Raw genomic sequence first — 16,465 nt, 5'->3', positions numbered from 1 at the left:
TGTCTCAACAATAAATAAACGTCAAAAAAATTTTTTTTTAATTTAAAAAAAAGAACAAAAACAAACAAACAAAAAAAGAGTTGGATGCTTAACCAACTAAGCGACCCAGTCCCCCTCCCCCATAAAAACACAATTTTAAAAGGTGGGGGGGACACCATGAGGAGATTTTTAAAGCAAAAAAGAACATTTAGGGGGAAACAAAAATACAAAAATAACTTTTTTGAAAGCCCCATTTATTGATTCGAAGTCATTCTCTTAGCTTTGGAATATAAAAATGTATTGTGTATAACTTGAGTTGTTCACAAAATTATCATGTTTGGTGTATTCAGTTTAAAAGTATAACTCAGACAGCTCACCCATTCATTCAGTGCGTTTATGGAGCTGGTGTGGGAGGCACAGTGCTCAGCGTTGAAGAAAACAATCCATGCAGACTCACTAATTGAATTTAATTTTAAATGGTTGACATTCTTCTTACAAATAGCTCGACGAAGCTGCTGAACTTAAGGAATCTAGCATCTCTTGGCTCTTGTGGGTTTTACTGGTGAGTCTCTTTTGGGTTGCCAGGAGGAGGCAGGCCCAGATTGTCTTTGGTGACTGTCTTTGCTCCAAAGATGCAAGGGAATGACATACGCAAGGAACAAAGTATGGAGGGAAGCCGCGTTTTTCCGCCACAGCTTCCCAGGGCCCAGAGCTTACGAGGCTGAAGGCTACGGACGAAGGAGCTCAGCATTACTTGGATTTCAAGCTGAGTTTGAGTGACCTGTTCTTTCTATCTGTGCTTCCCCTTCCTGAATCCCCCAAAAGGGTCTGGTTTAGTCAGCCTGTCATTTTCAGTAATAAGGGACCCCGTGGGGCCCAGTGTCCCTCTGAGTCACCTCTGAAGCTTAATGTTGTCATGGCAATTAAATAAGTTAATAGATGCAAAGGCCTTAGAACAGTGCTTCATTCAGTACATGCTGAGGGCCAAATAAATGCTGTCATTATTATGAAGGAAGGTGCCCTGTTAGACCCTAAGAAGACGGGTGGGGGAGGGCGGGGACAGGGTGTAACATCTGACCAAGGTTTGGATACTCCGTATCAGCCTCGTTCAATATACATTGTCCAAAACCTGCCCTGAATGTGCCCGGGGCTTGAATCTAGGCAAGGGCAGAAGCGGCTGGATCATCTCTTATGTGTCTGCTTTGGAATCACGGCCCTAAGTGATTTGCACCCAGCAGGAGTTAGTTGACAACAAAATTCATGCTGTTTGTTGACCAAAAAACGCCTCTCACTTAACTTATGCATTTATATTCTGGAAATTTGGGGGGTTTTATTTTGTCTAAGCCATTCGCTAATGAGGATTTGGACAGACTGAGGGGAGCCAATGGAAAGAAACCATCCTGCCAGCCATGTGGAACCCGGTGGGACCCAGAGTCAAGCCCTTCTAGCGCCCAGTTCCCCAAATACCTCCCCACTTTGGGGAACCTGATGCGCATCACTCATGGCCCTCTCTAACCTTACCTTCTGAAGGCGACCCTGTCACCGACTCCGTTATACAGTTGGGGAGGCTGAGCTCTGGCGCTGACCGAAGTCACACGGCCGACAACAGCCACTGCTCAGGCCTGGGCAGTGTCACTCCAGACCCTGCTGGTTCTCACAAGGCAAAACTTCTAGTTTTAATTGAAAAGCACTTCTGTAACTTCGGAACCCTTGCTCTTTAGCTCTCTGGAAGAATGATCAGCTTTGTAACATCACGAAGGAGCACCGATGATAGCCTCCACCACCACGTCATTACGATCTTCTGCATTACAAAAACTGTCAGTCAACCAAGGATATTTCTTGAGCAAGTTCTACGTGCCAAGCATGGTGTCAGATTCAAAGCCATTTTCTGCTGTCCCCCATCCTCTGTCTGACACTCAGGATGTTGAGCTGGTACACTCTTCAGGATATGTGTGCATTGCTTATTTCTTCTGGTCTACAGAAGACTGGCTTCGTGTCACAGCATGTGCCACCATCACGACGTGTGTCCATAAATTTGTCGTTGTTTTGAGTCACCCTGGCACTTTCAGAGGTTGCTGTGTATGTTCTGATTCTTTTTTTTTTTTTAATTTTTTTTTAGTCTTTGTTTCTGAGAAAGAGAGAGGGAGTGAGGGAGAGAGTATGAGTGGGGGAGGGGCAGAGAGAGAGGGAGACAGAATCTGAAACAGGCTCCAGGCTCTAAGCTGTCAGCACAGAGCCCAGCGCGAGGCTTGAACTCACGAACTGCAAGATCATGACCTGAGCCGAAGTCGGATGCTTAACCGACTGAGCCACCCAGGTGCCCCTGTTCTGATTCTCGAAAGAGACCTACGGAAAGATTGCCAGGTGCTGAGATGGCATAACAGTCTTAAGAATTTGAAAAACTAAATAAATAAAATTAAGACGTCTCCCAGTATGCATTGGCAGTCACGGACAGAGATGTTACAGGGAAAAAAAATACTCTGCTCTTCTGCAAGACTTTGGTTCCTTTCCCCTGGCATTCCGGGTCATCTTGCCTGAAAGTAAAGCCCCTGAGGGTAGTTAGCAGGTAGCTGCTCACAGTATTGGCTGATGAGGAGGAAACCTCCTTTTTGTGATCGGGCTGTGGCAACCAGATGCCTCCACGACGAACGGACAACCTTTGAGCACCTAGAGAATGCTCAAGCTGTTTGAACTTCCTCTATCCCTGTATGCCTCATCCAAGCTCAAGGACAATGGCTTTTTGGCAGTGTTTGTTTTTAAACCAGGTTTTGAATATGTTCCTCTTTGATTATAAAAGCAACGCATGCTTATTGTGAGAATTTGGAAACCCCAGAAATGGATAAAGAAGATAAAAATTACCCATAATCCTCTTCCCCCATTAACCTTTCGGTGTATGTGTGTATATATAGATATTTCTTCCTTTCTCCCTTCCTTCCTTGACTGGCAGCTGTTTATTCATCACACATATACACGCATTTCACAGTCCAGGGGAGGAGAACAATCCAGACCACATGCCAGTTGTACTCGGGAGCAGAGGGAGCCCACGGGGGCTGTGGGAGGCAGGCTTTATGGGAACCAGCAATGGAGTGCTCTCTGATCCCCACAGGAGAATATGTCTTGTTCAAAGGTATCTTTTCTTTAGGTCTTTTTTTTTTTTTTCTTATTCTTATCATTAGTGTTCATAATCATTATTCCATAGCTGGGAGCAGACAGAATGTACAGTTTCATATCTTGCTTTTTGCAACATCATTTTTATGGCTCCATAGTAGCCCATAATGTGAGTATGCAACAGTTTATTTAACTATTTGCAAACTATTGGGATGGTTTAAGTTGTTGGCAGTTTTCACAGAGGGGTTTTGAATGTCTGCAGTGCACTTCTGACATAGAAGGATCTGTTTGGTCAGCTTATAACATTTGGAAATTAATACTTCACTAGGGAATACTTGCGCATGGCTTTTATTCCTCAAATTAATTTACTCTATAGAAATAGGGAGGCTTCAATAAAGGAAGCTAGTGCCTGGCTTTGTCTGTCTCCACATGCCCACAAATACCCTAAGCTACTGTAAATTTATATGTGTATACTTACTCATGACATCTGTTTAACATACATGTTTTTCAGCATGACAGATGATCCCTGACGAGTGCTAAAAGTTGGGTGAATTATATGTACGTGTTATTATTTATTTTTGATTTTGCCACAAATCAAGGTAAATTGATCACTTACGTGTTGTAAAAAGGAGAGCGGCATATCTTTCGGCTGAGGATTGGCAGAACTTCCCGAAGGTTTGACAGCAGAGCTGCAGGTGGGCATCTGGACACAGAGGTGGGGCGGGCGCCCTCTCGGTGGGGTGAGCAGAGACCAGGAGAGCAGAGAGCATCCTCCAGAAAGGGTGAGCCCCTCCCATGGCCACGGCACAGAGCGCACAAAAGAGGGAAGCCAGGAAAGAGGTTGTGCCAGCAATGAGGGTCAGATCTGAAGAGCCTGAAGCTCGGCCTTACATGTGGCCTTTACTCAGTCCATGGGAGGCATTCACAGCTTTGAGCACGGGGGTGAGAGAGTTTTGCTTTAGAAGAATTAACCTGGCAGTGGTGCAGGACCCAGATTGGAGAAGAGAAACCCTGGAAGGAAGGACTTGGGCTTCTCGGGGGATGTTTCAGCAAGGAGAAAGAGTGCTGATGCTGATTGGGGTCCCATGAGGGGCCAGAGGCACTGTGCGTGGGATTTTGTGTCAATCCTCTCATCTTTTCACCTATACTTAGAGAGGGGGAATCAAGGCTTGCCGAAGGTCATGTGGGCAGAAAGTTATTGGAGCCAGATGTCAACCTGAATACTGAAGTTCGGGCTCATTTGACTACACCAGTGGTGAGGTAAGGAGGGCCAGGGCCAGGACAAGGCAGTAGGGATAGAAGGGATGGGATGCAGGCGCGAATTATCATGGAGGCAAAATCTGGTGCACTTAGCAACTGGTCAAAGTGAAGAGGGCAAGGAAGGAGGAGGATTCAAAATGGCGCCGAGCTTTGGGTCCTGAGGATGGCGGTGCCATTGGCGCCAGTAAAGGAGCGCTTTGAGAGTGAAGATGAGGAGTTGGGTTTTATGGGTTCTGAATTAGACACGTAAGCAGACCACCCTTGTCGACATGTCCAGAAAGTTGTGAGGCATATGGAGCCCAGGAGAAAGGTCTGTGCTGCTGATCTGCAGTTAATAGAAATCAGATTAGTAGAGATTTAGCTCTAATTTGGGCAGGTTACAAATATATTTGAATGCCACCAAAGTAAAATTTAATATTATAAATTCAGATAAATCTAAAGGCTCATCGTTCAATAAAAAGAATACTTTAAATTCTTGGGTGATTCATAAGGTCCCAGAGCCAGAAGGAGCCAGACTTCAGCTTCCTTCCATTTCCAAAATATTGAGTCTTCTTGTCCTGTGCTCTCAGATTCTTGTGAGGAGGAAGAACAATGAGTACCTTGTTTCTAACCTGCTCAAGAGCATCTAGATGGTTCTGCCAGGAGAATCCCTTCTACTCAGACCAGCAAGGTCCAGCCCAGGGTCCAGGAGGGTCCCCCCAAACCCTGCATCTAAATCCTACAAGCACAGAAGACCCTGACTCTTTTCCCCTTTCCACTGACAAGGACAGTATTCCCAGAAGGCAGAAATGGATCTGTAACTTAAGATTTGTTCTGCTATTGGGTATGAGGACACAGGGAGTCCACAGACCTGATGAGCTAGCAGCAGATAAACAACTTGGCTACTTTTCCTATAGCAATCATTTGAGAGTAGGAAAGGCTGGGTGTCAGAAGATAAACATCTTGCCTTAAATATTTTATCCATCATGCTTTAAAAAACATCCATGATCCATTTGTTTTTTTCTAACTCGGAAGTAAATCAAACATACCAATTTCTCCAGGAGAACCAAAACAAAGTTTCTACCCAATGTTTCCCATCTTGTTCTGAGTGTTCACATACCTGCCGATGACCCTGGCCTCATTAGTGAGCACCTTGCTGGAACAGGCTTCGATAGCCTGTCCCAGAACAAAGGCAATGTTGAGGGCGGTGGGAGAGAAAGGCACACATGGGGCCAAAGGGGTGGGAATGCTTGTCTCTTGTAGAACCAGACACAAAGTACATAACAAGCATTTACTTAACAAAAGGCCCACCAGCCAAACACTGGCAAAATTCAAAAGTGACTGACTGCACATGAAGCATGAAAAATGTTTCCAGTCACGTGAGACACTTCAGGCTTAGAAAGCAAACCACACAAAATGGAAAACATTTGAAAACATAAAAGTGAAGCCATTAGGCATCACTTTTCAACAAAACCAATAGAAAAGGCTTTCTCATTGACTGGCTCTAAGTGAGCTGTCAACAGTGCCTGGCATGTAATAAGTGATGAATAAATATCAGTTCCTTTCTCTCTTGCTAACTCATCTTCCGGGAGAGACACTGTGGGTTCCAACTCATTTGTGTATCTACTGAAGGGAATAGATTCATTCCTTCACTCTGTGGAGCTTTAGAACTCCTCGTATGTATTAGATGTTGTGAGAGACAAAAAGAAGAAGTAATGCTGTCTCGTTTTTCCAAGTGGTTGAATGACTCTACAAGGCACTGCAGACAGGAGAGAAAATCCAAGGCTTTATGGACCAGCAGCCTTCTCGAAGGAAAGCTTGTGTCTTACCCGTATTTGCAAAGTAATACCTCAGTAAGAGATGGAGCTCCACAAAGGATGACCAAATGAATGAGTCCATGAATGAATGAATGTCCAGTAAGTGTGAGGTCCAGCCCACAAGTATGCTACATGATGGGCTCTTCCTACAGAATGGGCGATTCTGGGCAGAAGTACTTAAGGGGATGGGGTCTGAGCTGAGCCCTGAGTGACTTTGGAAAGGGAAGGTGTTTTTACTGATACTCACCCTCTTTCTAACCCTCCTCCCAGCTACCAAATTTCATCGTGTTTCTCAATGCCTTCTATCGCATGTACATGTGTGGGTGTGAGTGTATATTGTCTGTTGCCAGCACTTACTTGGTGCTCTCCTCTAAGTAATATACAAATACAATCCTCACAACAGTCTTTGAGGTAGGTACTATTCTTATCCCTGCCCACAGAAGAGGAAACTGAGGCACAGAGATGGTAAGGTCGCACAGCTAGTAAGTAGTAGCTCTGGAGTTCAAGCCCAGGTAGTCTGACGCCCCATATTCAGTGCTTTTCACCACCAGGCTCTGCTGTCCATGTTTGTCAAGTGGGATCAGTGACTTCCCTGAGTGTGTGAGCGTCTGACATTTGGGTTTGGATAAAATGCAGAGCATGTGAAAGGGTGTTGTCTCAGGTATCTTCAGGTTGATTCCCTCTGCTAATTCTTCCTCCTCTACATAGAAACATACTCAGTCTTGCATTTTTCAATGAAAGAAAAGTCCTCACTCTGTGTTCTACCCTGTCACTCGGTCTCCCTCCTCTTTTCAACGGCCAGCCTACTTGAAAGCACAGCATCTAAGTGACTTTTATTCCTTGCCTCCCATTCATTTCTAGTAACTCAATGAGACTGACTGCCATTAAAGAGCCTTTGCCAAGATCGGGAGGGACCTAGTTATAAATCCAGTAAGCTCCATGTAGAACAGACCGTTCTGATTTTATGAACCACTGTGTTCCCTGTTGCTAGCACAATGCCTGGCACAGAGTGGGTGCTCAGAAAATCTTTGCTGAATCATTGTTTTATGGCATTATGTCATATTTGATCTCAACAACATGAGCCATCATTGAAACTCTTTCTTCCCTTTACTTCCGTGATGTCCCTCGTGCTGGATTTTGCCTGATCTTATTGGGCCATCCATTCTCATTCTTCTCTCCTTCTTCTCATCTCTTAAATATTGGTCTTCAAATTCTATCCTTAGCCTTCTTCTCACTTTTATACACCTATCTTGGGAGAGCAGGCATTCAATCCTACAGCTTTACATGATTCTCATATCACTATCTCAAATAGTAGTTTCTTTCCCAGGCACGAGACCCATATATCCGGTGCCATAATGGACATTTCCAATTACATCTCTGTTAGGCATGTAACAGACTGAACTTCACTTCCTTCTTTTCTAAGACCTGTTCTTCCCATCCTTCCTCCCATTTTCCCCTCCAAAAAGTAAAGAAGAAGTAAATCCAAGCAGAGAAGCAACATTCTATGCCTTTTCTTTTATTCTGTTTTTTGGTCAATGACATCACCGTTTCCCATCATCCAAGTCAGAAGCCTGGGAGTTGCCAGCAACTTACCCCTCTCCATGCTTCTCACACTCCGTCACCAATTTCTATCAATTCTGCTGCTTCCCCCCCCCCCCCCAAATTCTAAGAGAACTTAGCTGGTTATAGAAAGTACTTCTTTGTTTCCACATGATCACTAAGATTTATCATGGTGGTTCTAAGTCAGCATGTTGTTATAACTGTGAAAAGAAAACTATGATACAGGATTATATAGACTATGCAGTTTTCTTATTGTTCCTCAAATATGGTAAACAGATTCCTGCCTCGATGATTTTGCTCCTGTTGTTCCCTCTTCCTGGAATGCTTTTCCCCCAGATATCCACCTGTCCATTTCCTCACTTCCTCAGATGTCTGCTTAAATATCACCTAATTAAAAGAGCTTTCCTAATCTCTGTGTGTTAAACAGCAACCTCCACCCCACTGCATCTTGTCCCCTTACCTACTTTATTTTCCTTCATAGCATTGATCTATGTCACATAGACGTGAATGTTTGTGTATAGGTATGTAGTTTGTTTTATGATCTTATATATATATATGACCTGTATATACATGGTTACATACATATATATCAGGCGCCCAAACATGTATTATTGTTTTAGTACACACACACACACACACACACACACACACACACACACACACACACACACTTGTGTCTATATGTAAAGTTTGTCTTTCTCCCTGGAAAGTACATTTCAGTAAGCTGGGGACTTAGTTTTGCTCTCTGAATTCAGTTTGGTTGTGGCACATAGCAGCTGCTTGATAAAAATGCATTGAATGAGGGGCACCTGGGTGGCTCAGTCAGTTAAGCGTCTGACTTCAGCTCAGGCCATGATCTCACGGTTTGTGAGTTTGAGCCCCGCGTTGGGCTTTGTGCTGACAGCTCAGAACCTGGAGCCTGCTTCCAATTCTGTGTCTCTCTCACTCTGCCCCTCCCCTGCTCATGCTCGTTCTCTCTTTCTCTCTCAAAAATAAATAAACATTAAAAAAAATTTTTTAATGCATTGAATGAATAAATAAATGCATAGGGGATGACCCCAAAGAGAGAATTTCTGTTGATAGAATTGTTTTCAAGTGGAGGGTAAGATAGAACGTTAAGGGTTTTTTTTCTACAGAATTCCCTTTCTTGACAAGATCTTTATTTGCATGAGCTTTAACCATCTGCTGAAGAAGCCTGGGTCACAGCTTCCAAAAACAAGTCAGGCGAGCCACAGAGGAAGGGAAAAGGAGAGGTCAGCCAAGTTCATTTACTCATTACTGACCACCATCAAGCATCTGCTTAACAGGAGAGGACCCTGGGGCGGGGGTTGGGGGGGAGCTGGTAGAGGCTCTGGGGTCTCATGCCCGGTGACTCCCAACCTGTGGCAGGTATCATTGATTTAAGATTATTCAGCACTCCTCAAAAATGACTTCATGATGTATTAGGTATGTATTCTATATGTATTATTGTTTTAAAAAATTGTTTTGACATTCATTCATTTTTGAGAGACAGAGACAGAGATAGAGCATGAGTGGGGGAGGGGCAGAGAGAGAGGGAGACACAGAATCCAAAGCAGGCTCCAGGCTTTGAGCTGTCAGCACAGAGCCTGACGCGGGGCTCAAACTCACAAACCGTGAGATCGTGACCTGAACCAAAGTCAGACACTTAACCAACTGAGCCACCCAGGCACCCAAACATGTATTATTGTTTTAATAACTTACTCGTTATTTTTGAGCTGTGCTCTTTCTCTCTCTCTCTCGATAAGGGCAGGCTGACATATTGCAGAAATGGGGCTGAGAATCACACCTGCTGGAGCAGAATCATCCTTCCCTCGGGGCTCCAGGCAGGAAAGATATTACCGTCCCCATTTCAGAAAGTAGATGGATAAACAGAGAAATTACATGACTCCCTGAAGTAATGAACTACTGGACAGGCTCAGAGGCCAGCTCTGTTCCCAAGGCAGTGCTCACCACTATTCCATGGTTTTTGCTACTTCCAAGCACTCTTTCTTCCTGCACACTTTCTGCTCCTGCCGTCCTGTGCACACTTTCTGCTCCTGCCGTCCTGTGCACGTGGGCTTTGGGAAACATCTTTGCTTGTATGTGGACAGAGGTGAGCTCACGTTCCTCAGACCCCTTCGTTATCATACTTACAAATTAGAAAACAAACTTACCCTGCATTGCAAATTTAAAGATTTTTAAGGGGGAAGAAGTTATCGGTCTTGTATTTCCCACGTTGTTTGCAATGACTGCTGTGCCCTGAGCCTGGTAAAAACACATTAGATGATACCAACAATGTCCACTAGGTCCGTTGTATCTGTTCCTCAGCCTGGTGGCCTGGCAATGAACATAAGCCATCACTGGCATTTGTGGTAGCGCTTCAGAGTTTACAAAGTGCTGTCACGGATCTCATAGGATGCGGTAGGGCACAGTGATTCAAAGCCTGGGTTTTGGAATCTCCCACTTGTAAGCTGCCTGACTTGGGTTGGGCAAGTTACTTATTATCGCCTCAGTAAAAGAGGAATGATAAACTCATCAGTGTGCTGGAAAGATTAAATGCGGTGGTGTGTAGGAAGTGCTTAGGACATACCTGGCGTAGAAAAAATGCTCATTTTATCATCATCGTTCGTGGGGAAGATATGACTTGTATAAGATTACCTATAACCAATTTAAAGAAAAGGCTGCCATCTACAAATTTATCTTTTTCTCACTGTAGCCTCTTAAGGTCATTCTGTCTGATCTCCCATCCCCATGGCGAGATGACATCTGTGGGAGAGCGCACAGCTTTTTGGGGGTAACGTTCAGGTATGAGTAAACTTTCATTTGCAGAAACTAAAATGTGAGTCAGACCTGACAGCAGATTTTCAACCTTGTGCCTAGTTTCAGTCTTCTCCCTTTCCTAGCTTGGGTTTGCCCCGCTCTTGGAAACCCACAGTGAGAGGAAAGGTGCGTTCAACCTTGTAGTCTCATTGTGCCCCCTTGCTGCCCTTGAGCCCGGCTAGTTCTGGCTCCCCGGGGTTGGGGGAGGAGAAGGGAGGAGGGTGAACGGCGCCTGGGGTCTGGTGCCGGGTGCGATTGCTGTCTGAGTTGATGCCTTGCACATGGCAGGGCTCTGGTGGCGGCTCTGTCTTCTGGAGGGCACTTTTGTGATTCCTTTGGGGAAGCTTCACAGGGACAGGACGGACATGCACTGTTGTACTATTGCCTCCCGATACAGGCATGTGCCTTCCAGATGACCCAGTTCCACTTCCTCCTTAGCCCCTAGGCCACCCCCTCCCCCATGAAGACTATTTCTGTTGTAGTCATCACACCCCTATGGGCAAAATCTTAAATGGAGCCTTTTAAGGAAACCTTACTCCTCATTGGCCTTCACGTGGCCCAGGTAGAAAGCACCGGGTCCTTCCCTAGCCAAACTCTGGATGCGTGGCTTTGTCACCACTCTGTGGCCACAGGTGGCTCTTACCAACTTGCTGCCTCATTTTTTCAGGCTACATGCAGGTACCATCCCGTGCCCTCCAACGTCTTGGGTCCCTGTGGGCGGCTCTCCGAGTGGTGTTCTCCGCGCCCTTTCCTCAGCCTCAAGTGGTGTTGTCAGAGACATGGGGGAAGGGCAGGTCCTCCTGTTACATGCAGACAGAAGGTGCTGAGCTCTCCAAGGGGTTGCAGAATAGCCTGGGGCCCCTGGCGGCACATTTAGCACAGGTCTTCCACCTCTTAGAACAGCGCTGTCCCATAGAAATATACCGCCAACCACACCTCTGATCTTAAATTTTCTTTTAGCCATGTTAAGTGAGTCAAAAGAAGCAAGCAAAATTAATCTCAATAACATTTTATCGAATCCGTTTATCACCATGTAATCAATAAAAAACATTATCCCTGCAATATTTGGTGAAAACTCATACTGAGCCTTTGGCGGCTGGTGTGTGTTTTCCACGTGCACGTGCCTCGGTGCAAGGACTCAGTAGCAGCTTCAGGTATTCGTGTGACTGGTGGCTACTGTGCTGGACAAGCCAGCTTTAGAAGATGGAGGGAGGGGGCTCGTCACCTGTTGTTCTCAGCCGTGACGCCTCAGAACTAAGAGTTAAGTTGGGACCCGTCCGGTGCACCCAGCCCGTACGTGGAGAACCAGGTCTCAAATGCAGGTCTTCTAACATAACGTTTGGTGTTTTTGTTCATTTGTTAATTTTGTTCTGCCATCGTGCTGTTCAGGTACTGCTGTGCTTTGTTCCTGGGGATCTCAGGGGTTAGAGGGACATTTTGGGGGTAAGGAGATGGCTGTAGACGTTTGTGTGAGTCTTTAGAGGTTCTGGGGTAACTCCGGCGTGGGCAATGACATCGTAGAGCCCATTCCTGACAATCGGCTCCCGCTGGCCTGTGCTGAGGCTGCCGAGTGAGGGAAGCTCTGTCCTCCGGTGGCGGATGTTTCCGCAGTCCACGCTGTTAGCCAGAGAGGAGCATAGCAGGTCTTTAAATTTCACCATGAAAAGAGAAACAAGAGGGGTGCCTGGGTGGCTCTATCGGTTAAGTGTGTGACTCTTGATCTCAGCTCAGGTCTTGATCTCAGGGTCATTGAGTTCAAGCCCCACATTGGGCTCCGCACTGGGCATGGAGCCTACTTAAAAAAATAAATAAGTAACAATTAAAAAATAAAAAGAAACCAGAAACTATTTCATGGTAGTCTGTCTTTGAAAAGGCGGGACTCATCAGAAGGCATCTGTGGCCAGGCCAGATAGCACTATCTTTTGTGATAGTTCGGATTGGGGCAGGTGGCCTTGTTATTTGGACCTAGAACTTTAAAAACGGTGAAGTTCAAATCTTCCAAAGAATTCAACATCTGATAGTTAAAGTATACCTTCCCATTGCAGAAAAGAAACAAAATCCAAAAGATCACAAGCCAGAAAGTGTTGAGGAGGTCACCTAGAGGACGTGACCACTGGTTGACCCATGAGCTGGACCCTGGCCCTCAGAGGCTTCTGATCTGTCCTCTGTCCTTGGGACAGTGGGTTCTAATTGCCTTTCCTGCTCCCAGAGGCTGCTGTAAGGACACAGCCTGAAGATAGTCGGTGATGTGGTGTTGAGACCATCTGGATGGTAGATGTGACTGAACCCAGTTAAAGCCTCTACATGAACTTGTAAGATTTGATGGGCAAGTGTGGAGGTCGGCTCATCTTGTGCGGCCAAGACAAGCCTCATCAGTAAGTTCCTTTGCTTATGAAACTTGTCACCTACCAACACGGAGGGGCTGTCTTTCTCTTCAGTCTCTCCCCACCCTCTGCACATGGGGGCAGGTTTCAGATTTCACCCAGGAAGCTCCCGCAGAAGTTGCAGGCCTACAGAAATTCTCCCTGTTGACATCTCGTGTACTTCCTTGCACTTCCCATGTAGGTGTGCCTGCTCAATGCACATGGGCACACACCTGCACTGTAGGGGTCATATGGAATAAATGGATCTGTGTGTTATTTTTCATCTAATGGTCTATTATGAACTTGCCCTCGTCATTGACATTCTTCAAAAGAATAATTTGTAATAGCCAAATCATATTCCATTGCATTCTTATCGAATGTTAAATTCTCTTCTGGAGTCTGAAGTGGCACCGAATCTGAAAAGGTCTGAGAAGTGGAAAGGGCACAGGCAGACTGGGGACCTTTCCCAGACCTGCCTCTTCCTAGCTGGTGACCTTGGTCTTTGTGTCACTGGTTGAAATTCCCTTGTCTTGAGTTCTAAGTCTACGAAATGAGAAAAATAGCATCTACCTTACAGAGCCATTCAGAGGCTTAATGGACGTGTCCTATGTAAATTACACAACCCGCTGCAGGCACATAGTAAATGCACAATGAACGTTCATGCCCATTTATCTCCCCAGGCTATTCATGTTCTTTGTCATTAGCCCATTCTCCGGCGCCTGCAGCATTTCTCTGGAGAGATAGTACCCTGTAAGCTGCCTGTGTGCTTTAAAGCTTGCATCTTCTGACTGCTTTGTGGGGACTCTCTGGGGACACATGCTTGCCAAGCCACCCTGATTTCTGTCCCGTGCCCTCAGAGCAACTGTCGGTGACACGTGATATAGAGAGGAAGAGACGTGGGAGCTTCTCAAGATGGAATGGCGGATTGTACTGGTCTAGCTCATCACTCACAGTAGGAAGACCCTGGGGACAGAGGGCCAGGTGCTGAGCTGGTCTCCCCAGGTGTGTTTGCTTAGCTAAGTTGAATTCCCTTTTTGTCATTCCCTTCTGTGGTTTCTGCTGTTGATGTAGCCGTGGGACTACAGGGAGAAGGGAGTCTTGTGATTTTTTTTTTTTTTTTTTTTTTTTTTTTTTTTTTGTGTGTGTGTGTGTGTGGGACTCTGCTTCTCACTTCTGGGCTTTCTCCCCCTTCAGCCTTCTCTTCCAGACACTTGGTTTAGCTGCTGACCCAGCTCTCATCAGGCGAGTACACATTTTGCAATTTGCTTCCCATTGTTTTGACGATGGATGTGATTTGTATATGGCATCATCACATAATATCCCTATTTATGGCAGCTCTCTGATCCAGAGGTAGGGGTGAGGAGGAGGAAGCTTCAAGCCTGTCTTCTGACCCAGAAACCACCTCTTGGTTCTACAGCAACTACCTTTCCCCCCCATGATCTCTTCCTGACTTGGGGGTCGGTGTGGAAAGGTCTATGGGGTTCTAACCTGTGGGGTATTATGTGTCATTAAACTTTGTGGTAAGGAGCCCCCCATGCTGCACGGCTCTCTGTGATCTGGAACCTGGATGTACACTGATGTTTTGTTTGTATGCAATAAACAACTATATTGGATTGTTAAGTGATAGTTACTTTTGGCGTTTAAAAATAAGATTGGAGGAGAGAGAAATTGGCTGCAAATCCCGGTGACATATGAGTCACCAAAGCGCGTTGAATTGGGCAGGTACATCCTCCTCGCCCTGCTTTATTCTGTGGTGCGCTCAGTTTTAGTAACCGTTGCAGGGTGGGATGGTGATCTCATTTAGCCAACATTTATTGAGCACCTGTTTATGTCAGGCAATGTGCCGGGGACGGGAAGGACAAAAAACAAAAACGAAAAAACCCAGACGTGAGCACGGCCCCAAACAAGCTTGCATTTACTGGAAGGATTACAATGAGGCATGTGGGAAGAGCCCAGGCACCGAACACCAGCGTCTGCTGAAGTGTCCCACGCGTTTGCTTGTTGGCGACACCTTTGGGGATGAGGAGGAGCTTGCCAGGCGGAGTGTGGGGGCAGCCACACTGGCAGAGAGTGCTGTGCCCTCAGGGAAAGGGGGAAAAGCGCCAGGCCTCTCTGGAACTCAGACCGCTGGGTTTCGAGCCCAGGGGGCCTCGGAGAAAGACGGAGATGCAGGGACAGGCAGAGGGCAGTTCTGAAGGGCCTTTCAGGGATCGGAGCAAGTCAAACCTGAGAGCTATTTTGTTTTCACGTAAAAATTACTTTTTATTAAGTGTGGTTTTGAGAGAGAGAGAGGGTGAGCAGGGGAGGGGCAGAGAGAGAGGAAGAGAGAGGGAATCCCAGGCAGGCTCTGCACCAGCAGTGCAGAGCCCGACGTAGGGTTCCAACCCACAAACCATGAGATCACGACATGAGCCGAAATCAAGAGTTGGACGGAAGTGTAACCAACTGAGCCAGCCAGGCGCACCCCCACCCAAAGTATTCTTTAAATATAACAACATTATGCTGAGTCAACTTATACTCTAAGAGAAAACTGTAGGCAAAGTCCCCCATTAGCTACTTCTGTTTTGATTTTCATTACCTCTACAGCAGAGTTGTGGTCTAGCCTGTGTCTGTCCCTTCCAGTCAGCCAAGTGCTCACTGGGACAGCCCCGGGTTCAAACAGCCTCCAGGGCCAGCAGCACCCTGCTGTGAGCTGCCGCAGCCCTCCCGCTGTTTGGTCCACGCTCTGGGGTGGATGCCTATCAGTACTAATAAAAAAGAAAAATAGGGGCTCCTGGTCGGCTCAGCCGGTTAAGCATCCAACCTCCGCTCAGGTCATGATCTCACGGCTCGGCTCGTGGGTTTGAGCCCTGCATCGGGCTCTGCACTGACAGCTCAGAACCTGGAGCCTGCTTCCAATTCTGTGTCTCCCTCTCGTGCTCTGCCCCTCCCCTGCTCACTGTCTCACTCTCTCTCAAAAATAAGCAAACACTGAAAAAAATCTTTTATTTATTTGTTTTTTTATTTTCTTTTAATTAAGAAAACAGAAAAGAAAACGAAAGCCTTCCCCTCAGCTTTTCTAGGTACCTTAGAGGCATAAGAACAGATTCCAGGAGGCTGTTCCCTCTGGGTACCCAGTGTTTTTAACTAGGGGCTAACCCCAACTTGTTACTCGACCCATTTTATGCTTCCATACCACAAATGCAAGAGATTGGGAGCATGAAAAGAGGGCGCCACTGTCAGTGACGTCCCTCTCTATTCACACCTGTGTAGCTCTAGCATTGTGCCAGGTACTGTTCTAAGCAGTTGACACATATTAACTGATTTAATCCTCTTAAAAACCCTTTAAAGCAAGTTCTGTCCTAACCTCCACTCACAAATGTGGAGACTGCGATCCAGAGACAGAGGCTAACTGCTCAAGCTCACACGGCCAGAATGTGGCAGGGTAGTATTTGGAACCAGGCAGCCTGGTTCCCAGAATCCGTGCTTCCCTCCCCAGCTGTCACATCTCTGTGTGGCTACCCAGAGCCAGACCCCCACTTCAGAGATGGTTGCTGTGCCGTAATTGGTTCCTGGAATATTCCTTCTCATTTGAATCCA

At 46.2% G+C, this 16,465-nt stretch overlaps 1 protein-coding gene across 3 annotated transcripts in view; it reads left to right on the top strand.

The window, feature by feature from the left end:
• Positions 1–16,465, top strand: part of TMEM178B (transmembrane protein 178B) — a 366,535-nt gene that overhangs the window by 306,894 nt on the left and 43,176 nt on the right. The window lies entirely within an intron of this gene.

This window comes from Puma concolor, chromosome A2 (genome assembly GCF_028749965.1).
Source record: "Puma concolor isolate L17-30 chromosome A2, mPumCon1.1.hap2, whole genome shotgun sequence".
Classification (NCBI taxonomy): Eukaryota; Metazoa; Chordata; class Mammalia; order Carnivora; family Felidae; genus Puma; species Puma concolor.
The sequence above is the reverse complement of the archived record's forward strand: the minus strand, read 5'-3'. Positions and strand labels throughout refer to the sequence as shown.